At 40.0% G+C, this 24,225-nt stretch overlaps 2 non-coding genes across 2 annotated transcripts; one reads left to right on the plus strand and one right to left on the minus strand.

Moving 5' to 3' along the window:
- Nucleotides 1–5,951: 5,951 nt before the first annotated feature.
- TRNAV-AAC (transfer RNA valine (anticodon AAC)) lies at nt 5,952–6,024 on the plus strand. Its single transcript has one exon. It is a non-coding gene; the product is annotated as a tRNA-Val (tRNA).
- Nucleotides 6,025–14,665: 8,641 nt separating this feature from the next.
- On the minus strand, nt 14,666–14,739 carry TRNAI-AAU (transfer RNA isoleucine (anticodon AAU)). The gene has a single exon. It is a non-coding gene; the product is annotated as a tRNA-Ile (tRNA).
- Between the last annotated feature and the right edge of the window lie 9,486 nt (nt 14,740–24,225).

The raw sequence follows: 24,225 nt of genomic DNA on the forward strand, positions 1-24,225 counted from the left end.
CACTGTTATGGCCTCTTTAACATAACAAAGAAAACTGCTTCCAAAATGGGATTAAATCTCCAGGTATAGGGGTTTGGATTCCAACACATATTTTGGCTGGAACTAATTGCATCCATAACAAAAGTTAAGAAGGATAAGGTCTTGCAAGTGTGAGAAGTCATTGGTAATGCTGACAAGAACTTTCCAAGAACTGGTTGTGTCAAAAAAGCAGAATGCAGGGGATTTAGAAACAGCAGGAGAGAAACTAGAGACAGTAAATCTGCATAACTCTTTAGAGGGGATTTTTTTATAAGACCATCTGAGAAATTGGATAGTAGCTAGAGGGATATGTTGGGTCAAGAGAAACCGTTTTAAGATAGGAGATGAATAGCATATTTGAATGTTCATGAGAATAACACGATAGGAGCAAACTGAGAAGTTTTACACATTCACTCTGACTTTGGCACCGATCTAGATAACGGTAAGGGGGGGAGGGGGAATCTCCCTTCATGGGCAAACATTATACTGAAAGCCACTGGTAGTTAAAATTAAAAAAAAAAAGGAAAATATGCATTATGTCTAACTGTTATTATTTTAGCAACTAAACATCAATTTCCACAGCACTTAAGGGCAGTGCAAGGGGTAAGCAAACAGTCAAGTAGAGGACATAATCAGATAAAGTGCCTGAGGGCCACACGGAGACACAGTGTGCTGGACCCTGAAAAAGGGAGGAGAAACAGATGCTCAAACGGACAGCCACCATCAGACACACATCTCATCCCCAAGACCATCCCCACTCCCAGTCTGGTTTTCTTCACTAAAATTTTTATCTTAAGGGTTTATGTCACTTGTTCCAAAAAAACTGTTTTTCTTTTTTTTCTCCCACCCCCATTAGAAGGGGAGCAAAGAGGGTATAAGTGTGACTACTGAGGATTAAGGAAATTAAGTCAACATTTTATCCAGATTTGATGTCACACAGGCTATTTTCAAAGCGCAGCTGACTGCGAAGGAAGGACAGCAAAATCTTTTTAATGGAAAAGCAACTTCTTTCCTTGGCCCATACAGGGATCTAACCCGCGAACGGCTTTACTGCCAACACTCTAGCTAGCTTTGGTAAGCTGCCTGCCACCTGTGCAATGTTTCCTTCACATTCAGAATGCACAGAAGATTGCTCCCTCCCTCTTCACTCATCCAAAGCATACTCTCTTTTACGTAATCTTAACTATGACTAAATAACACTATGTTTTCAAACTTCTCTTTATGTTTTCTATTTCCCCTTTCCTCACTTCCGCAAGGAGAAAATGTAACACAAAAACTCTGCCTCCAGCAGGAATGAATTCGCTCCTTTTTATAGAACATTATACCTTCTGGAGCTCGTGGATTTTGTCTGGACACAAACATTCATTAGAGGCGACTCCCTCATCCTACCCCAGGAAGACATTGAGAAGGATCCAGAGACACCCCACCCCACCACCCACCCAACACCGAAGGATTTGGTCGATTTGTTCCCAGCTCAGGGCCTGAGGATTTCTTTCCAGATGGGCAGGAACCTCCTAGGCTGATCTGCCCTGCCGGCTCCTGTATCCTGGGGTGATGACCCTTCTTTGTGCTTCCTGAAAACCTCCTGTGGTGTGAATCTCTGTTGATCCATTTTGCGATTTTATTGTCATTAACTGCTTAGGAGGACTGTGTTATCTCCTTCTTCACTCTTCTGGTATCCCCGGTGCCCGCACACAAGTGTGGTTGGCTCAATAAATTAAGTTCACAATTGGGAAAAGCCTACAGTAAATCATGTTTGCAATCATCAGGTCCTAGAAAAATTTTTAAAAAGCTCTAGATTTTGCTAAAAAGAAAATATGTTCCTTTAATCGTTAACTGCAATTTTATAACAGTGGAGTTCAAAACGCTCAGATTATTTCAGACGTGTCAAGCTGCTCTCTCTTTCCCAGGCACCCCCAGAACAAAAAGGGACTCTGGGGTGGAGAAGCACAGACACCACCATATTCTGTCGACTTTTCTGGGGGCAAATGCCATCTCTAAACTCAGCACAAAGAGTGTGGGTCAGCCATGCCAAGTGATGCTTAAGGCAGAGCCTGGAAAAAGGCAGCTCACTCCTAGCTAAGAAGAAAACAAAAGGTCTGTTAGGGGAAAACTGATTCCACAATGGGATTAAATCTCCCCGTATAGTGGTTTGGATTCCAACACATATTGAAAAGGAAGGGTAGAAGAAAGAAAAGTATATCAGTGTTTACATTCTCCTCTACTAAATCAAATAAACGGAACAAGGAAACTGCAGGCATATTTAAAGAATTAGGCATGTGTGAGGGAAAATATAAGGATGTTTGATGCCCCAGGGCTGGACAGCATAGAGCCCAGTCTTGCAAACCACCTAAATCCCATGCATCTGGCCCTGTAGCTTGACATTCCGGGGTCATATCCCTGCAGCTGCCCAGCCCCAAGTGCTGACCTACAGGCCTCTGCAGTTCAGTCCTAAGAACCTTGAACAATGACTTCTAAAGTGTCATTTTCTTTCACTAGAAAGCATACCCAGGAGAAATTGCCATGGGACAGTATTGAGGAGTTTCTTGAAATCAAATCCTCCCTTCCCCCATGCCAGCCTGCTTGTGTTTACAAAGGAATTCGGTATTTGAGGGAAGACTTTGACCATTATGAGTAATGGAGTTTGGTTAATTTTAATACACAAATAGTATGAGTGAAAAAATCACACCATCACTGTGACAATTTCCTGAAGGAAAAGGCTTTGAGAGTATCCAGCTGGCACATGTAGAAAAACTCCAGTTTATCCTGTGCAGAGAAGTTGCGACTGAAAGCAAGTTTCCTTGTAAATGTGGCTATCGCGTTTGCCCAATGCAGGAAAGGCCTTGCTTTGCAACCGGGTGGGAAATGTCTGTTTTTTGAAAGTTAGAACTGAACTCATTTTGTACCAGAGATTCTCCCTTCTAACCCCACCAATAAAAACCAAACCAAATCCATTGTGGTCCAGGTGATTCTGACTCATAGTGACTCTCTAGGGCAGAGTAGAACAGCTGCAGAGAGTTCCTAAGTAGAGCCTGGGGGATTTGGTTAGCAGCCTTAGCATTTAGCCACTTTGCCACCAGGGTTTCCACCCAGCATCTGAGTGTATGTATTTTGATCAGCGTACAAAAAACCTCATGCCCTCTCTGAAGTCCTAGGCTTGAAATCAAGGCAGTGTGTCCCTAGAGACATTGACACCCAGGTAATTGCTCCACCCCCAGGGCATGCCAGCCCCTCCCAGCCCCCCAATTGTCTTTGATTCCCTGGATTCCTAACGGGTGGAGGTGGGTGTGAGCAGAATGAGGTGCCTGCCCCAGGAATCCCAGGCTGCAGGGGCAGTGGATCAGGCTCCCTTCAGAATCCAGAGAGAGGGATTTACTGCTTCATGCCAAGTGAAGGTTTCAAATTCTAGAAGGAAAGAGCTCCTCTGAAGTGAGACACTAGCGCCTTCAGGGTCAAGACAAATGTCATTGGGAGCCTCCATCAGTTTTTTTCTTCTTCTCAAATATCTTGTTCATTTGGTCTAATTAACATGGTGTTATTAATATTGTGAGAAGGATGTCTTGTGCATTATATAGCAGAATGATGCCTGGTGTATTTAAAGTAGAGCAAAAAGTCAGTAGTAACTGCAGCACGGTGCAATGGGCAGAGTAGTAGGAGAAAGGGCCAGAGAGAAAATTGAGTGGGGAGCAGGGAGATTACGCAGCGCCTTGCAGGTCATTAGATGAATGTTGACTTTTTCTTTCTTTTTTTATTTTATTTTTTTGAGTGCAGTAAGGAGCCATTGCTGAATTTTAAGCATTGAGTACAATAAGGAGTCCTTTTGGGGTTTTAAAAAGGACCCCCCTAAACGTTCTGTAGGAAGCATCTTGTTAAAGTAAATGGAGGAAAACTCAAGACATATTAAGAAATACTAATAATACTCCACATCCGAGAATATTACGGCTTGGGGAATGCTAGTAAGAATTAAAGTGTGGAGAAGTGGCCAAATTGCAGATAAATTTTAAAGATAAAGCAATGAAAGTGTTCTGAGTGACTGGATCTGGAGAATAGAGCAAAAATGGAGTCAGTGAAGATGCCAAATTCTTAGTCCTAACCAGCTGGAGGAAGAGAGTTGCAGTTAAGCTAGACAGGGATCAATATGGTTGGATCAGTTTCAGGGGATAGATATGAAACTCGGTTTGGGATATGTTAACTATAAAATGTTTATTGTAAGACTTCAAAGAGGAGATATCCATTAGGCTAGAGGTACACAATGGCACTCAGATGAAGACCATGGGAAAGGGAAATCATTAGACAATGCTTTTAGCCGGGAGATTAGAATAAATGGAGAAGAGAAGAGGCCTAAGGATTGAGCTCTGAGACATTCCAGTGTTTACTCAAAAGCCAAAGAGGTCTTTGGATCAAAACAGGCAATGTCATGTTCCTCCATAAAACAGCCGCTTCTTTCCTACTCACCACATTCAGATTAAAATCTAACCTCCCTACTGTGAAGGACCCTCCCTGACCTCCCTGTTTCTGCACCTATTATTCAACTTAGTTTCTCTTTTCTTCACAGTCTGATTGAAACCTACAACTGCAGCTTCCCACATTCCAGTTACTCTCTATTCCATATTCACCCAAGGCTTGAATTCCCCCTCCATTCAACTGCTCTTCAGTAACTTTACTTATTTTTTAAATCCAATAAAATATAGATTAGCCAACAATTAGTCCAGCAAGTTGTGATCAGTAGGACTCGGGATGATGCCCCTTTTCTGCAATTCTGTGAGGAAACCCTGTTATTCGTATCTGTCATTCTACTCAGCAAGTTTATTATTACTAAATCACTGTGGGAACATTTGTGTTAATGATCGGTTGAGGTGTCCCTTCCCTCTTTCTAGTTTGCCATTTCCCTAAGGACATCAGGTATTTCCAGTGACCACCACGGGATTGGGCTGCTCAATGGTTTCTTTAAAATAAATACTAAAGCAAATTTTTGAGAGAAGTTAACAAACTAACATGTGTGTCAAATGGAATCTCTGTTTATCCTGCTGATTAGATCTCTAAAAAAAAATAGGCAGGCTTGAGATTGTGCTAATAAGAAAGAAACATGTTTTTCCCTTCCTTACCCACAATATTTTCATCAGTTCGTGTTTTAGCCGCCACAGAAGGAGACATAATGTGACCTTTCTCAGAGGCTGAGAAATCTCTCCTGTCAAGAGTTTCTAATACTTTCCGGACAAGTGCATTTTCGCTGGCAAGCACTTTCACCAAGATTCTGCCTTTGGAAAGTTTAATTTAGAACCTAGTAGAAAGCCGATTTTTTCCAACATCCTGGGCAAGGACAATGATTTAAGACAGTTGAAATGGAGTGAAGAACAAAGAAGAGTCAAGTACATCATGAAGGTCTTTTACCCTCTATAAAACAGATTAAAAGATAGAGTTTATCAGATATGAGTGATAACGAACTGAAGAGAAGTTCATTTGACGTCTAATAGACTCACTTCCACAAAGTCCACACCACGGCCACGACACAGAACTGGGCACAGCCTGACACCATACCCTGTGGACCTCAATCGCTCCCGTTACTACCTGGGCACAAAGTGCAGAAGCCCTACTGAGCTCAGATGGTTCGTACTAGTTCCTGAAGTTTCCAGGTGGGACACCTGGAGATGAAGATAATTACGCCTTGCACCGCCAAAGAAGTGAGCCTAAAACTTACCAAGAAATTCTTTGGAACTCGCCCGAGATTTTGCTACCTGGTGGTTAGGAAGGAATTGGGTCATTGGGAGTAGCGTGTGCTTGGCTGTGATGTACCTTGTTCTGATACTGTTGATTTTAAGAATCGGAAAGTGTGAGGGGGAAAAAAATACATTTCAAACATGAAGACATCCTGATACAAAGGCACAAATTTCAGATTAAGCATTTTCGAAGCAAAAAGGTATCAATACAAATAGGTTTCCATAGTGTAGTGGTTATCACGTTCGCCTAACACGCTAAAGGTCCTTGGTTCAAAACCAGGCGGAAACAGACCGGTCACAGACCGGTCGTTCTTTTCGTGAATTCTGAATTTGCCCCACAAACTCTTCATCTGCATATGCTCACGTTTCAACCAACCCCATAAGCTTCACATTGCCTTTTCAACCCCAGACTTTAAATCACAAGAATACCATAGCCGACTTGCTTCCTTGTCCGTCCACAGCACTTTGTCAGGTCCTCGGTTTTCTATTCGGTTAGAATATATTGTGCACCCGATGCAGTAGCTAGCCATAGGAGGAGGCGAGGGCCCCATCAGTTCTGGGCACAAGATTCAGAGTGAAGAGTCCTGAGACTGCAGTGTGGCTGCTGTGTGCAAGAAGCATCAAGAAGCCAACTGTAACTGCAGCAGAGTGAGCAAGGTGGAGAGAGTAGTACGAGCAAACAAATCCAGTGGATGCTTGTTAGGTCTGTCAACGCGTCAATGTAAGGAGAATTTTCTAAGAAGAGAAATGATAGTGTTTTATTGCGGAATAGGTAACAACAACAACAACCCAGGTCAGTGTATCACTGGGAGGTCTTCAAATTCTGAAAGAAGAGAAGTATTTTTATGTATGAGGGCTAGGGACCACAGATGAGATAGGTAAACCTGTTGTTGTCAAGTTGATTCAGACGGATGGCGACCTATAGGACAGAGTAGAACTGTCCCATAGGATTTCCAAGGAGCGGCTGGTGGATTCTAACTGCTGACCTTTTGGTTAGCAGCCAAGTTCTTTTCTTTTCTTTTTTGAATATTTTTATTCTACTTTAAGTGAAAGTTTACAAATCAAGTCAGTCTCTTATACAAAACCTTGCTATATACAAAACCTTGCTATATACACCTTGCTATATACTCCTAGGTGCTGTCCCACCACACTCCTTCTCTCCACCATGTAGAGAACCGTGTCCATTCAGTCAGCTTCTGTCCCACTCAACCTTTACATCTCCCCTCCAGACAGGAGCTGCACACATAGTCTCATGTGTCTACTTGACCCAAGAAGCCCACTCCTCAGCAGTATCATTTTCTGTCTTACTGTCCAGTCCAATCCCTGTGTGAAGAAATGGCTTCAAGAATGGTTCTTGCCTTGGGCTAACAGAAGGTCTGGGGACCATGACCTCCATGGTCCCTTTGGTCTCAGTCAGACCGTTAAGTCTGGTCTTTTTATAAGAATTGGAGGTCTGCATCTCACTGTTGTCCTGCTCCTTCAGGGATTCATTGTTGTGCTCCCTGTCTAGGCAGTCATCAGCTGTAGCCAGCACCATCTAGTTCTTCTGGTCTCAGGCTGATGTAGTCTGTGATTTATGTGGCCCATTCTGAATCTTGGGCTCATACTTACCTCCTGTCTCTGGTGTTCTTCATTCTCCTTTGCTCCACGTGGTTCAGACCAGTTGTTGTCTTTTAGATAGCAGCTTGCTAGCGTTTGAGGCCCAAGACACCACACTCCAAAATGGTATGGAGAATGTTTTCTTAATAGATTTTATTATGCCAATTGAACAAATGTCCCCTGAAACCATGGTCCCCAAACCCCCGCCCCTGCTACGCTGGCCTTCAAAGCATGCGGTTTATTCAGGAAAGTTCTTTAGCAGCCAAGTTCTTAACCACTTCGCCACCCAGGCTCCATGAGATATATATGAGGTGTAAATAAACCTTCCATAATGTCAGTGAATGATCACTGAATTGGGGAGACAAATGGCATGCATAAACATCATTTCAGGGAATATTCTCATCTTTCCCTTTCTGGAACATTCTTATCACTTGCTTATGCATAAACCACAATTTTGTCATATATCAGTTACAAGCGATCTTTCTGAGATGAAAAATATTTTTATCATATAACTACATAGTTGTTCACTTAAGGTTGGGTTCACGTATTTTGAAAGCAGAAGAGAAAAAGGGATAAAGCACAAAGGGAAGTTTCAATTCAAACCTCCACCAGTCGGTCATGCCATTAACCCCAATTTTAAGGTGCTCTTTCACAAATAACTCCTCTGATCATGAATCTCCTCAAAGAATTCTTAATATCATTACATTAATGCTTTCTTTTCCATGGAGCTCTGATGGTATAGTAGTTAAGAGTTTAAATGGTCAGCAGTTTTAATCCACCAGCTGCTCCTTGGAAACCCCATCAAGTAGTTAGACTGTGTTCATAGGGTTGCTATAGGTCGGAATCGACTCAACAGCCATGGGTTTGGGTGCTTCTTGTTTTCTTTTCTTTTGCATGGATGTACTCTATGGATGCTTTCCTTCTGTACCTAAAATATCATATACAGACGCCCTCTTTTACCATTCCATAACTCATACTCTCTACTTCTGTGATTGTCTGGCGAGCAAGGCCATATTTGAAGGAATAACTTGGCATTTTTAAAACACGAACTCAAAGTTTGAAACTAGAGTTCCCTACAAATTTGGTTTTTGTAGGGATATTAAGAAAAGGCATATCAGGCATAGGAGGCACTGAATGAAGTTAAGTAGCTTTTTGGTGAATTTTTCTGATATGTTGTTGAATTTCTCCCTGCCGTATTTATCTAGTCAGAATAAGAAGTATTAGCGATGGCACAGACAAATACTAAACAAAATCCTTAAAATTCAGCAATGTGCAAGAAGTCTGATTCCTCAATCTGAAGTTGTGTACTTCAGATATAGTCAGCTTCTGGCCACTGGGGCCTTTGGATAGCATCTTGAAGTCCCCAGAAGGATGGTGTGTCCAAAGAGATGTTTTTGGCTTTCTTAAATTGAGATAAAAAGATCCAAGGTTTAATTCTTGGAGCTTGCTTGTACATGGAATGGTGAGGAGAGCTAATTATGGTCTTTTGCATAAGTACAATATAGTAAAATACATTGAAATTTTATGGTCAAACATTTTCAGGGAAAAGTAAAATTTACTCACAAATGACAAACTTAAAAATGGCTACAGAGGACTTATTATAATAATTCTAAAAAGTGATGGACTTGATGGAAATGTATTATGTAACTAATGTAAGGTTAAACAAATTTAATTAAAAATTCTTTAGATGAAAATACTGTTAATCATAATGATTAATGTTAATTTCAAAGAGCTTTAGATGTAACATAATCATCTTGGGGCAGGATATTAAATAGTTAGGATATATCAGGAAAATACCAAGATTACTAAGTTTTTTTTTTTTTTTTAACAACATCTGAATAGTAATAAAAAATTTCCTGGATAAATAATGTAAATTTCCCAGTTAAAGCCCTTTCATGACATGTGGGCCAGAACCTGCCCACAAATATTTTCAGGATCTCAGGTTTCTTCGAAGGGTAATTTTCCCACTGAAAGTACTTTCTGTCCTCCAGTGGTGGCCTGATCAATGTTGAAAAGATGAAAGAAAAGGTCTTTGGTGAATATTCACTAAGGTAGGAGGCTTAGGTAGGAGGCAGTGTTACCAGGAAGTGTGACTGGGTCAAATTCCTGTCTCTTTTGGGTTTTGTTCAGCGTGATAAATTTAGATGGATGGATTTTATTTAGATTTTTTTACTAAAGCTGAAAATTAAAGAGAAAGTTGCTCAGAGGAAAGAAAACACAGGTACAAATAATCATTTTTCCAAAGTGGTTCCTGAAATTCTAAATTAGTATATTAGGACAGATTTTAAAAGGCACTTGAAAGAGAGATTTATCTCCTAGTTTCTTTGAATAGAAAGGAACTTGAGTCAGCTTTGTTATCAGAAGCAAAGAAGGAGGAGCCTTTGGCAATGAAACAGAGGGGGTAGGAATTGAAATTTAACCCTGCAATTCTTTATTCTGCTTAGGAATTTAGAGACGGTGTCTTGAAAAAAGTAAAAACCAAGAGAACAAAACCTGTCTTTAAGGAGCTCAAATAAAAATCCAAATACAAACTTTTGCCTGCAAGAATCAAAACAAGAACCAAAAAAACCACACAAGGACCAAACAAACAATAAAAATTGCAAGAACCCAAACAAGTCTACAGTACAACTCAAAAAACTTTGATGCAAGCAAGCAGAGTTCATTTTCAAGAGGTTACTTAGGTTAAACAGACTCTGAGAAATTATGGAATTGGAGACCAGAGTCTGGGTCCTCAAATTCTTGGGTGTGTGAAAGATAATGCAACATCAAATCCCACTTGTGACACCAAATACATCAAAGTGTAAAACTAACAAGAAATCTGTAAGGAGAGAAATGGTAGATTTTACTGCAGGATAGAAAACAGCCAAAGCAACAACCCAGCTTGGGGTAACACTGAGAAGGACTCCTGTGTTGCATTAGCACTGGGAGGTGCTTCAAACTCTGAAAGGGGAGGGAGAGTTTTATGCATGAGGACTGGGTATTACACATGTGTTACATATGAGTCACAAGTAAACTTTTCACAAGGTCAGATAATCATCAGATTTTCTGTAAGCAAAGTGTGTACATAAACAACTTTCTATGGAACATTATGGTCATTACGTTCCTGAAACATTCTATTGCTTGCTTATTCATGAACTACAACTTTGTCATACATCACTTGAAAGTGTTCTTTCTTAGAACAATACATATTTATCATAGAATGAATACGCAGTTGTTCACACAAGAGGTAGAGGATGCACATATGCTGAAAGCAGAAGAAAAAGGGTATATAAGACAAAGGGAAGTTTCTATTCAAAGCTGAGTCAGTCAGTCATGTCAAGCATCTCAGTTTTAATGTGTTCTTTCACAGGCCTTTATTCATTCATTCATTCATTCACTCATTAACTGAAATGAGAAAAGTCTTTTTTGGCTTCTCTTTTATGCAGTGAATTGGGAACATGCATGTTCTTTTTCTATTGAACTTTAGATGAAAGTTTACAGAACAAACTAGTTTTTCTTTAAACAGTACACATCTTGTTCTATGACATTGGTTAACAATGCACGGCATGTCAACACTCTGCCTTCTCCACCTTGGGTTCCCTATTGCCAGTTTTCCTGTCCCATCCTGCCTTCTAGTCCTTGCCCCTGTGCGGTTGTGCCCCTTTAGTCTTGTTTTCTTTTCTGGGCCTGTCTGATCTTTGGCTGAAGGATGAACCTCAGGAGTGACTGTATTACTGAGCTGAAAGAGTTCCTGGGGGTCATACTCTCAGGGTTCCTCCTGTCTCTGTCAGATCAGTAAGCCTGGTCTTTTTTGTGAGTTTCAATTTTATTCTACATTTTTCTCCAGCTCTGTTCCAGACCCTCTATTGTGATCCCTGTCAGAGCAGTCAGTGGTGGTAGCTGGGCATCATCTAGCTGTACTGGACTGCCTGGTGGTAGATGTGGTCCATTGGCTCTTTGGACTAATCTGTCCCTTGTATGTTTACTTTTCTTCATTCTTCCTTGCTCCTGAAGGGGTGAGACCAGTGAAGTATCTTAGATGGCCTTTCATTGGCTTTTAAGACCCCAGCCACTACTCCCCAAAGTAGAATGTAGAACATCTTCTTTCTAAACTATGTTATGGCATTTGAGCTAGATGTTCCCCGAGACCATGGTTCCCACAGCCCTCAGCCCAGCAATTCGGTCCCTCAGAGAGTCTGGATGTGTATGGAGCTTCCATGACCTTGTCACAGGCCATTTTTGAAGGCCACCTTTACTCTAATAAAATGAGGAGATGATGGGATTTAAGAGGTGAAGTAACTCCTCGTGACATATTTTTGAAAGATCCCTTTGCCTGTTCTGTGGAGAATATTTTTTACAGAGAAAAGAATAGATTCAAGGAGATCTGTTTAGGCCCTTTCCTCATGCTACATGTAAGAAATGCCAATGGCTTGAATATGACACCCCCCCCAAAAAAAGTCAATCTTTTTGCTCTTTTTGTTATTGAGTTTAACTGTCCCAATAAGGTTTCCAAGGAATGCTGGTGGGTTCAAACTGCTGAGCTTTTGTTTAGCAGCCATAGCTATTATCCACAGCTCCACCAGGGTTCTTCATGTGATGTAGAGGACCTTAAATTTATATAGGTGCCTGGCCAGAATTATTGAGACTAAAGTAAGGTCCAGGGGCTAGAATCTATTTTTATACAAAAGTTTGTTAAGGGGTAATAGTTAAAGCTGGAATCCATTTGGTGTGAACATTTGTTAAAATCATTATGAATAGTTCCAGAAAGAAATGAGAGTGCACACTGAAACTCATGGTTTCATTGTTTCTTATACCTAGAGGAGGAATGGTCCATGAAGGGTACTTTATCTTAGCCAATAAAGAGGCCATGCTATAGGGAAATTGTGGTCTCACAAAGGAGCATATTGCAATTTCTAACAACCTGTTCCAAGTCACTAAGCCAAGAGTGGATGTTGCCGGGTTGTTCCCAAGGAAACATACCTATAGTAACTAAATGGTACATAACCAACATAGAATCCTTAAACCAATCATGTATCACCATATGTTATGTCTCCTGCCTTTGACAATAGTGTAATTTTTCTTAATTTACTTCCTTCTGTAATACCATATTAGAGACTCTCTGATTGTGATTCCGGGGATTCTGCTAGTCTCTTGTGTCTTGTGCACACAGACAAATCTCTCGTGGGAATGATCATCTTTGTCTTTGCTCAACAAAAATCTCTTTTGATTAAATTTGATTCTGGGCTCTTTTACCCCTATGCCAGATAAGATCGTGGCTGTCACGGTATTAGGAAGCAGTCAGAGACTGGATATATTTTGAAAACAGAAAGAAGAGAAATTCCTGACAAACTGGCTGTGAGATATGAGAGAAAGAGTGAAATAAATGATGATTTCCAGGGTTGTTTGCTTGAAAGAGAGAAAGAATTGAGTTGCCATTAACTGAAATGGGGACAATTGGATATAGTAAGATTATTATAGAAAAATGGGAGTTTAGTTTTAGACATGCTAAATTTTAGATGCCTAGTAATGCCAAGGAATCAGTTGTATATACAAGAACTGAGGTTAATGGAGTGGTCCAGTCTGCAGATACACATTTGTGAGTTGTAGGCATAGAAACCAAAAACCAGATTTAGTCAAGTGGTTAGGGGCTTGTCTGCTAGCCACAGGGTCACCAGTTCAATGCCACCAGCCACTCCATGGGAGAAATTTGTGGCAGTCTGCTTCCATAAAGATTGTAACTTTGAAAACCCTATGGGGCAGCTCTACTCTGTCCAATACGGTCTCTATGAGATAGTGTAGGCATACAGATGATGTAAACCATGTGAATGGGTGAGATTACCAGGGAGTGAGTGCATATAGAGAAAATTTCAAGGACCAATCTGTGAGATAACCTACTATAGAATAGGTGAGGAGAGGGGAAACAAACAAAAACTGTTGAGAAGGATGAGCCAGTGAGGTAGAAAGAGAGTCAGAACATCAGTGTCTTGGATGTTAAAAAAAAAAAAAAAGTTTTAAGACGGTAAGTGTGTTCATTGACACTGAGAAGTTGTCTTACTTCCTTAGTGCTACTGTAACAGAAATACCACAGTTGTTTTCTTTAAGGAACAGAAGTTGATTTTCTCACAGTTAAGGAGTGTGGAAGTCCAAATTCAGGCCACAGCTCTAGGGGAATTCTCTCTTTCTTGGCCCTGGGGCAAGATCCTTGCCTTAGTTTCCATAGTCTCTGAGTTCCTGGAGTCCTTGTTGATCCTTAATGTGCTTCTGTCTTCTTCAGTTTGTCCTCCCTTGTCTCAGTGCCTAATCTGTTCTTTTTGTATCTCAGAACTGGTTACATTTAAGACATACCTTACACTGATAATGGCTTCACTAACATAACAAAGAACACTGATTTCCAAAGGGGATCAAATCCCAGGTATAGGGGTTTGGATATCAACACAAATTTTGTGGGGATACAATTGAACCCATAACAAAAGTCAAGGAAGAGAAGGTCTTGAAAAAGTGAGAAGTCATTGGTGACCTTGACCATGAAATGGTAGTGTCAAAAAAACAATATAGCGGATTTCAGAACAACAGGAAAGAAACTGGAGACAGGAAACCTGGATAACTCTTTCGAGGAGATTTTGTTATAAAGCCTTAGGGATATGTTGAGTCAAGTGAAACCTTTTTAAGATAGGAGACAAAGAGCATATGTGAATGTTCATGGGAGTAACAGGATAGTTAGGAGAAAATCCAGAGGTTTCAGACGTTCACTCTGACTTTGGCACCTGTCTAGGTCCTGGAGAGCCAGAAAAAAAAAAAAAAAAAACTGTCTTCACGGACAGAAATTATACTGGAAGCCAGCCAGTAGTTTAAAAAGAAAATATGCGTTATATTTGACTGTCCTCTTTTAATAACTAGCAATACCATGTTCAAGAGCAGGAAAGCGCAGTGTAAGGGATGAACAGACACTCAGGTAGAGGAGATAATCAGGTAGAGAAAGCGCTTGAGGGCCACACGGAGACACAGTGAGCTGGACCTTGAGGAAGGAATAAGGAGAATGAAATGCTCAAATAGACAGCGGCCATCAGGCGCACACCCCATCTCCAAGACCATCCCGACTCCTAGCTGGTTTTCTTCACTAAAATTTCTATCTTAAGACTTTAAGTCAGTTGTTGCAAATAAACGTTTTTTCTTCCTCTGCCCTCCCCTGCGCCTCCCAAATAAGGAGAAGAGGTTTTATTTGTCACTACTGAGGATTAAGGAGATAAAGACGTTTGACGGAGATTTGATGTCACAGAGGCTATTTTCAAAGTGCATCAGGGTTGTACAATGAGGACAAGTTTTTTTTTTAATTAAAAGGCACTTTCTTTCAGTGGCCCGTACAGGGATCCAACCCGCGACCTTGGCGTTATTAGCACCACACTCTAACCAACTGAGCTAACCGGCCGACTGCTTGACACTCTTCTTCATAAGTACAAGGATTGCTCACTCTTCACTCGTCCAAAAGATAACCAAACACAGCTGGTGCCATGGATATACTCGCTTTTAAATAATCTTAAAAAAAAAAAAAAAGCCACTATTTCTTGAAGCTTCTCTTTATTTTTTCTATTTCCCCTTTCCTCACTCCCGGAAAAAGAAAAAGAAACAAAATCTCTACCTGCAGCAGAGATGAATTCGCTTCTCCCATGGAAGATAACACTTACTAGAGCTCTTCGATTTAATCCCAAGAGAAACATTCACTACAGAGGGCCCCTTCATCCTACTCCAGGAAGCCTTTGAGAACTATTCAGACTGCCCCCGGGAAGGATCTGGTCGATTTGGTCCCCGCTCAAGTCGTGAGAATTTCCCTCCAGAAAAGAAAGGAAAGTCCCGGGTGAATCTTCCCTGCCTGTTCCTAAATCCTGGCCAGATGCCCCTTCTCTGTGTTCGGTGAAAACGCCCTGCCGCGTGGATCTCCGTGGGTCCATTTTAGGATTTTATTGTTATTAACAGCTCATGTCCCTCTTTCCTTTCCCTGAGGCCGACGACTGTGTTGTCTAGTTCTTTACTCCTCTGGTATCCCTGGTGCCCACACAGCAAGGTGGATTGCTCAATAATTTCAGTTCACGAATGGGAAAAAGCGTACAGAATATCATCTTTGTTGGGGATCAGGTTTTGGAAAAATAAACAAAGGCTCTAGCTTTTGCTAACTGGCCAATATATTCTTTTAATCATTACCTGCAGGATTCAAACAGTGGAGGTCACGACGTTCTGATTCTTTCGGAGGTTTCAAGCTGCTCTCTCTGCCCCAGCCACCCCCAGAAAAAAAGGACTGTGGAGTGGAGAAGCCCGGACGCCACCATCTTCTCCCTACTGATCTGGGAGTAACTGCCATCTCTAAACTAAGTACAGAGTGCGTGGGTCAGCTATACTAAGCGATGCTTAAGGCAGAACCTGGAAAAGGAAGCTCCCTTCTAGCTAAGCAAAAAGAAAAAAAAAAAAGGAATGTTAGGGGAAGATAGTGAAAACTGCGGGAAGAAGAAAGAAAAGAAAAATATATCATAGTTTTCCTTCTCCTCCAGTAAATCAAATAAATGGAAGAAGAAACTACACACACATTTCATAGCATTAGGCACTTGTGAAGCCAATCATAAAGGTGTGTGATGTCCCAGGGCTGGACAATGGAGAGTCCACTTTTGAAATTCACCCCCCACCTCATGTATCTGGCCTGCAGCTTGACATTACAGGGTCACATCCCTGCAGCTGCCTGGCCCCTAGTGAGGGTCCACGGACTTTCAGAGTTCAGTCCTTAGGGTCTGAGGCCCTGGTTCTTAAAGGGTAATTTTCTTTCACTAGAAAGGTATACACATGGGACAATATTGAAGAGTTTCTTGAAATCAAATGATCCCTTCCCTCTCGCCAGCCTGCCTGTGTTTATAAAGGAATCGGGTCTATGGGGGAAAACTTTGTTAGGAATAGTAGAGTTTGGTTGTTTATTTTAATACGAAAAAGTATGAGAGAAAGGAGCATACCATTTCTGTGAGAATTTCCTAGAGGAAAAGAGGGCTTTGAGATTATCCAGCCTGGGGCATCTAGAAAAACTCTATTCTGTAGAGGGAAGGCCAGTTTCATGGTAATTGAGGTTATCGGTTTTGCCGAATATAGGAAAGGCCTTGCTATGAAACAGGGTGGGAAAACATCTGTTTTTGAACTTAGAAAGGAACTAAGTTTATATGGAGAGTCTCCCTGCTAACCCAACATATAAGATCCTATATATTGTGACCAACGCACGAACTCCCCTGCCCTCTGTGTGGTCCTGGGCTGGAAAGCAGTACATCTTGTCCAAAAAAAAAAAAAAAAAAAAATCTTGTCCCTAGAGTGGCTGAAACTCTGGTCTTCCACCCGCCCGGGCGATTGCAAGCGCCTCTCCTGTCTGGTTCCTCTCTGTTTCCGTGGTTTCCAAGCGGGTGGAGGCAGGTTTCAGGAGAAGAAGGTGCCCGCCCCACAGATCCCGATCTGCGTGGAGCAGATGGACCTGGCTCCCTTCAGATTCAGAGCCTGGGATGTCCAGGTTTTCTGTCAAGTGAGGGTTTCAAATGCTTAGAAGAAAGGGCTCCGCTTTGAAATCGAGCGCTAGGGCCTCGGTTGTCAAGTGTCATCAGAAATCTCCATCAATTTTTTCATCTTTCCAAAGGTCTTGTTCATCTGGTTTAATTAACATGATGTCATTAATATGTTAATTCTTAAAAGTGAAAGACTTTAGAGGAATTTTTTATATAACTAATGTAAGGCTAGGTTTTTTTGTTTGTTTTAAGGCTAAATAAATTTTATAAATTTTAGATGAAAATATCTTTAAAACATATTGAAAAAAACATAATGGTTAACATTATATCAGAGACCTGCAGATATAACAGCTGAGAATCTTGGAACATAATATTAAATAGTTAGGACATACCAAGATTATATCAAGATTATTAAGTTTTAAACTTCTGAATAGTAGTAAAAAATTTCATGGGTAAACATTGAGGATTTCCCAGTTAAAACACTTTCATGACTCTTTGGAAAGAAAGTGTCCACATTTTGGGAATTTTAGGATTCTTGGAAGGGGACTTTCCCACTGAAAGCATTTGCTGCCCTCCAGTGGGGGTTGGTGTAATGTTGAAAAATGAAAGAAAAGTTCTTGGGACTATTCCCTAAGGTAGGAGGTTTAGGTATGAGGCAGTGCATCCAGGAAGTCTGGTTGGGTCAAACCTTTGTCTCCTTGGCTTGTGTACAGCAAGGTAAGTCTTATAAGCATATTAATGGATTCCTGTGTGTGATAGGGAGCCCTGGTGTCTTTGGGTTGTGGGTGTGTGTGAGATATTTGAAAAATCAATGCAACTAAATGGATTTTGCAGGTTGTGCTGGAACATGTGTTGCCCACAAAGTATGTATCAAAATTCATGACTCAAAACATAAATTCAGAAAGACTTCTTGATTCAACATGACTGAAAACACATAGCATCTAATTTTTTTTCAAAGGTCAAAGTAATCATGTCTTGAAAGGCAAAAATATCAATGTTGATGATACTAGATTGAAACGAAGCAGTCACTATCTAAATCAGCAACTGAAATAATAAAATCCTGACATACAAATTTTAACTCAAAGAAAATTTGGTAATCTCAACTTGACAATGTGTTTCATGTAATTCATAACATACTAAAGAAACTTCTGTAGTATTTTCTCTTTATGTAATAGAAACAAATCTTTTGTGATTTTCTATGAGATTTCAAAATTGTCAGGTGTTTATCATGTTTTGGAAATTATTGTGTTAGAAGGCTTACTCTGAAGGCAGATTGCACAAGTAGAAAATCAACACTTTAACCCAGTGAACAAGGAAAAGATTGTTATTTTAACAGAAGAAACTCAATTCTCTCCTTTGTTTTTTCATACTAAAGTTTTTAAAAATTCTCATGGATCATCAAACCATCAGCTGTAGCAATATAAGAACTTTGACTATATCAATCAAATTCATTCTTTTAACAAGCCTTTAAAATTTCTTGCCTTTTTTTCATATTTCTCATTTCATAATCCTTCAATACACATACACAAACCCCCGATACACACAAACATACCCTTTTTATGTGGCATACTAACTTTCTATTCGACCTTCTTTTAACTTTCTATAACTTTGAGTATCCATCTAAATTCTTTTCCCATGCTTTTCTTTCTCTCATCTCAGCTACTTAACCTCCTTTCGATTTTCTACAAGTTTCCTCCAACCTTCTACACCTACCTATATCCATCCAAATTCTTTTAAGGAAACACATTCCATGCATTTAATCTAGTCTAAATTACTTAAAGACATGTTGGAGACTGCTTTTAATTTGACATATTAAGAAAATATTACATATTATGGGAAAGATTTTGTCAGAACAAATTCACTTTCACTAATTCTTGGTAATATTAAAAAAAATATTAGGACTACTCAATTTCTATAAGCACTTTTTATCATTTTATAATTTAACGTCTTACAATAAGGTCTATGATCCATTGAGTTAATGTTTGTGAATGGTTTGAGATGAGGCTCTAAATTCAGCTTTTTGGGGGTTGTTATCCAATCGCCCTGGCACTATTTGTTGAAAAGACAGTCCTTTCTGTGTTGAATTGCTTGGGCATCATTGTTTAAAAACAAAAAAAACTCAATTGCCTCTGATCAGAAGATTCTGTGTTTGACTCTGACTTCCTAATAATCTTAGAGAAAAAACAACTTGTATTTTTCATTTACAGAAATTAATTTAGTTTTCTAAAATATTTTTGGTTGTAAAAAATAGTATTAACCTGATTTTGTCAATATTTTTCTCTTTGTTTTATCCTTTAAAATGTTCCTAAAATGTCTCCCTGAGAACAACGGAGTCCTACAGTCTGGGGAAACAGGTTCTGCTTTAGACTTTGTCCTCAAAACTGGTTTCGTTCACAGTCAGACAGATCTCCTTTGCACCACTGGCCCTGATTAAGGGCTACTTATTCTTCTTTGTGGGAAAAGAAGCTATTTAAAAGAACATTGAGGAATATTAATCTCTATCAGTTTATATGGAAGCAAGCCAGTGGCACAGTAATCAGTTAATCTAGTACCACATTCATCTAAATCTGTTATCTTAACACCATACCTTCCATATTTCGAAGCTATAAAGAAACTCATAGCATGATTATAATTTTAGGGATTATAGTTTTCTATTTTAATTACCTATGAGCATTTCAAGAATTGGATTAGTGGTAGAATTTCTAATTTCATTCCCATTATTTTTGAGTATGAAGATTCATGTGCATATTAATTATAAACTAGATATAATATTGTTCTATGACTTGCCTATCCTCTAAAATTAAAAGCAGTACAATGAACTACATTTCTCACGTAGGCATCACAACCTTTCTTCCTGTTAGGATGTCCTGTCAGTGCCAATTCAAAATGATGCAACATTCTCGACCCCTGAGCTGCTACCAATCTGGCCCAAACTACCTGCATCTCTTCCCTGAATTACTGCAGTAGCCTAACAACCTTCCTACTGCTGGTCAGCAGCTGTCTGCTAAGCCTGCCTCCAACCTTGTTCTCTGTGTTGTATGCTGGGTTGTGCTACCAGATCCCCTCCTTTCAGGACCAAGGCATTCTTTTCCCCAGCTGCTAGAAGTGTTGCTTCCTCATAGCACAAAGTGGAGGCCCTTTCAAGGAATTGCCCTCAGCTGAAAGGAACTGCCTCAAATTCATCCCCCCTCTCTGAAAGCAGCCCACCATAATGACTGCTTAATACGTGCCTATAGAGGTCTGACTCTCCTGCCTCAACTCTGATGGGCCATCCCATTTCCAGAGATCCTCATGGGATCACCTCTGGTCTCTGTTGCTTCCTGCCAACTTTTCCCCTTCTAATCCTGCTTCCCTCACTCCCTCACAGTTACTGTTCCCATAATATTCCCTAATAAACTTCCTGAACACAAATATCTAATCCATGTGAATACAGATTGTGTCAGGAGTAGTCCAAGGAGCCTCACACTAAGTGGGGTTTTGTAGCTGGCTTACTCTCCATTCATATGACAGTGAAGACCCCATTTCTAGTGGTAGGTAGAATATGGATGTCCTCAGCATGTCATAGTACTGCAATTGTTAAGACATGCATCCGTGTCAAACTGGGATAGGATGCCAATGGATCCAGTGGATGCAATAATGCAGACATTTAAGAGCTCTGGGGAAGTAGGACTGATGGCTCTCCTTGAATGTCGTTGAACCACTAAGGAAAAAAAAGAAATAAAAGCTAAAGTTGATTAATTTCTAATTTATAGCAAAATAAAATAGGCAGAGTACCTCTGTGAAGGCATATAAAGAGACTTTTATCTCCCAAGCCTTATATTGTCCGTGGATGTTTGGACTGTCAGGACATCTGTATAGGATAACAGTATATTAATAAAAAATTAATACATCACGTTAATTAGACCAAATGGACAAAACATTTGGAAAGAAGAAAAGAAAAAAATGATGGAGACTCCTTATGTCTACCTGCAGGGCCAGATACATGGGGTGCGAGTGGTTTGCAAGACTGGACTCCATACAGTCCATCCCTGGGACATCCAACATCCTTATATTCTGCCTCACACATGCCTAACTCTTTGCAGTGATATAGGGAAGTTAAGCTCTCACAAAGGAATGTATTGCTATTTCCTCACGACTGACCTGAGAAGCAATTGCAAGTCGCTAAGCCAAGAGCAGGTATTGCCAGGTTGTTCCCAAGGAAACCTTCCCAGAGTAACTAAATGGAACCTAGCCAACAAAGACTCCTTAAACCAATCATGTATTCCCATATATTATGTTTCCCACCTTTGACAATGATGCAATTTTCCTTAATTTACTATTTTCTGTAATAGTATATTAGAGACTCCCTGATTATTTATTCTGTGGATTCAGCTAGTCTCTTGTGCCCAGTGCACACTGGAAGATACTTCATTGCAATCATTGTCTTCATCTTTGTTTTTGCTTAATAAAAATCTCTTTTGATTCAATTTGTTTCTGTGGTCTTCTCCTACGATGTACAAGATGGTGACAGTCAAGGTAGTGAGAAGTAGTCAGAGTCCGCATATATTTTAAAGATAGAGACAAGAGAAATTTCTGACAAAGTAGATGTGAGGTGTGAGAGAAAGAGTGGAATCAATGATGACTTGAAGTTTTTTTGCCTGAGACATTCGAAGAACTGAGTTGCCATTAATGGAAGTGGATATAGCAGGATTTTTAAAGAAATATTGGGAGTTCAGTTTTAGACATATTAACTTTTATATGCCTAGTTAAAACATCCAAATGATAATGCAAAGGAATCAGTTGTATATACAAGAATGGAGTCTAATGTAGGCTGCACCAGGAGCTGTTTGTTGTCTCCTTCTTCACTCATCCAAAGGAGACTCTCATTAACCTAGTCTTAACTATGACTAAACGACAGTATTTTTTTCAAGCTTCTGTCTGTGTTTTGTAATTCCTCTTTTCGCACTCCCACAAAAAGAAAAAGAAAAGAAACTACCTCCAGAACAAATGAACTTCTCTGCTCCATTGCAAAATAAGAAGTTCTGGAGCTTATCTATTTCGTCCCTAGAGAAAAACTCACTAGAGAGCGCTCCTTCGTCCTGACTACCCCAGGAAGACTTTGAGAAGATATTGAGACCTGGGAAAGCATCAGGGCACGAGGATTTTTCTCCAGATGGGAAGGGGGATCTCTGGTGGATCCGCCCTGTGTAGTCCTAAGTCTTGGGGAGATGCCTCTTCTTTGTGCTCCGTGAAAGGCTAAAGTTGATTAATTTCCAATTTAGGGCAAAATGTAAAGGCAGAGTACCTCTGTGAAAGCATCTAAAGATACTTCTTACCTCCTGAGCCATACATGGTCCGTGGATATTTAGAGTGTCAGGACATTTGGAGAGGATAACATTGGTTCACTATATTAATGACATATAATTCATTGGCATATCAATAGAGAGTGATCCAGCTCCAAAATCCCATTTTGTGTATGGTTTCTTGAACACTCCTGGCACAAGCTGCATTCACGTGGATTAGATATTTGTGTGCAGGAAGTTTATTAGGGAATGCTATCAGAACAATACCTGTGAGGAAGTGAGGGAAGGAGCTGTTGGGAGGCAGCAACAGAGGCCTGAGGTGACTCCCTAAGGAGCTCTGGAAATGGAATGGCCCTTCAGAGTTGAGGCAAGAGAGTCAGACCTTTATAGGCATGTAGTGAGCAGTCATTACTGTGGGCTGCTTTCAGAGAGGGGACAAACCTTGAATGAGACAGTTCCTTTCAGCTGAGGGCAGTTCCTTGAGAGGGCCTCCACTTTGTGCCATGAGGGAGCAACACTTCTGGCAGCTGAGGAAATGAATGCCTTGGTCCTGAAAAGGAAGAAATCTGGGTGGCACAAGCCAGCACCCAAAACAGGGATCAAGGTTGGAGACAGGCTTAGCAGGCAGCTGCTAACCAGCAGTGGGACGGTTGTTAGGTTACTACAGTAATTCAGGGAAGAGATGCAGGTAGTTTGGGCCAGATTGGTAGCAGTTCAGGAGTTAAGAATTTTGTATCATTTTGAAATATCACCGACAGGACATCCTGACACAGAGAAATGTTGTGATGACTATGTGAGAAGTGTATTTGGCTGTCCTAATTTTGATTTTAGAGCATAGTTAAGTCATAAAACAATATTGTACCCAATTTATAATTGATATGCACATTTTTTTATGCACATAAATATTCATACTCAAAAATAATGGAAATGAATTAAAAAATTCTACCATTGATCTAATTCTTGAAAAGCTCTTAGGTAATGAAACTAGAAAAATATAATCCCTAAAATTATAGTCATCCTATAACTATTTCTTTTATATAGAATTTGCAAATATGGAAGTTATTTACTATATTAAAATAATATTTTAAGTGAATGTGGTATTAGATGAATTGATTACTGTGCCAATGGCTTGCTTTCATTAAAAATGGTGGAGATTAACATGCCTCAATATTATTGGAAAAGGCTTCTTTTCCCACAAGGAAGAAGCAGTAATCCTTCGTCGGGGCCAGTGGTGCAAAGGAAAGCCATGTGACTGTGGGTGGAATCACTTCTGCAGACGGTGTCTAAAGCAGAATCTGTTCCCATAGGCTGTAGAACTCTGCTGTCCTTAAGGGGCTGTTGTGAAAATATTTTCAAGACTGAAACAAAGAGCAAAATATGGAGAACATTAAAGTGGTGCTATTTGTTATGACCCAAAATATTCATTTTAGAAAATTAGATCAACTTCTATAAATGAAAAGTAGCAACTAATTTTTTTTTCTGTAAGATATTTAGGCAGTCAGAGTGAAACATAGAATCTTCTGATTCATAGCCAAGTGATGGTTTCTGACTCATCACAACCCATTTCACAAAAATACCCAGGTAATTCAACAAAGAAAATGTAGCTTTTTCAACAAATACTGCTGGGACAATTGGATATCCTCACACAAAAAGATGAATTTAGAGCCTTACCTCCAATGGTACACAAACATTAACTCAGAATGGATCATAGACCTAAATATAAGAGCTTAAATTATAAAACTTTTAGGTGAAAACGTTGGAGAAAATCTTTGTGACGCTGGGTGAGGCAGAGTTCTTAAATATAACACCAAAAGCACTATCCATAAAGGAAAAAATTGACAAACTGGACTGAATCAACATTAAAATCTTTTGCCCTTCAGAAGACACCATCAGGGAAATGAAAAGAGAAACCATAGGCAGGGAGAAAATATCTGTAAATCATGTAACTCATGAAGGACTTGTATCCAGAATATGTAAAGAACTTTTCCAAATCAATAATAATAACATAAATGACCAAATTTAAAACACACAAAATATTTGAATAGACATTTCTCCAAAGAAGACAAAAATGGCTAATGAGGACAAGCAAAGATGTTCAGCATCACAGCC

The sequence above is a fragment of the Elephas maximus genome, chromosome 1, assembly GCF_024166365.1.
Source record: "Elephas maximus indicus isolate mEleMax1 chromosome 1, mEleMax1 primary haplotype, whole genome shotgun sequence".
NCBI lineage: Eukaryota > Metazoa > Chordata > Mammalia > Proboscidea > Elephantidae > Elephas > Elephas maximus.